Source organism: Pan troglodytes, chromosome 3 (assembly GCF_028858775.2).
Source record: "Pan troglodytes isolate AG18354 chromosome 3, NHGRI_mPanTro3-v2.0_pri, whole genome shotgun sequence".
Classification (NCBI taxonomy): domain Eukaryota; kingdom Metazoa; phylum Chordata; class Mammalia; order Primates; family Hominidae; genus Pan; species Pan troglodytes.
This window is the reverse complement of record NC_072401.2, coordinates 12,687,513-12,688,380: the sequence shown is the minus strand read 5'-3', so window position 1 is coordinate 12,688,380 and position 868 is coordinate 12,687,513.

Genomic DNA, 868 nt, shown 5'->3' with positions numbered 1-868 from the left:
AGGCAGGATGCCTGTAAGGGTCATATCGTATACTTTGTTTCAGGTTCCCGCAGGGAAAGCAGGCCCACTGTAGTAATTGTCTGACAATCTACCTTCCGTAGCCTTTTTACCTATTGTCTTATTTTCCTATTCCAATACTTACATTTCTTGGAATCATCTCTTTATTAAACGACTTGTACTCAAATCCTTGTTTGAGCACCTGCTTCTAGGGGAACCCAAACAAGACAATCAAGGGCATGGCATAGAGTAAGCATTTGGCAAATGTTACATTCTATTCTATGATTACTACTTCTAAACTATTTACATTAATAATTCATAGTATGCTTTTCACGTGATTCACCTTCCATACATCGAAAGAAGACAAGCCTGGAAGTATAGTAAATCCTGTATAGAAAATGGAGAAAAGTAAAGGCTTACAATTCTAATTATCTAATGATGACACTGCTGTCAATGAAGCTGCCAAAACTACTGTCAGGGAAAATGGAATGTCCCTTTTGTTACATGAAGAAAAGAAAGGCCCAGGGTACATAGTACATACCAAACAAGTTAGTTCTCATAAATATTTCCAGTAGTTCCCAGCTTCTTGCCATTTGTGTATTCTACATTTGAAGCCAAAAATACTAATTCATCCATTGAATATCTGCTCTGGAATGTCATCTCTCATACTGGTTTCTCCTACAACACCATGTATTTGTTATACACCATGTAATGACTAGCATGACTAGACTGTTCTTCATTCATAACTATATTCAATCGAGCAAAAGGTAATTGATAATTCTTATAGTGAATTACAATGATATGTAAATATTATGATTTACTAACTTCTTTTATATCCATTCTCCCATTACAGCCTTTCAACTGTGCTGTG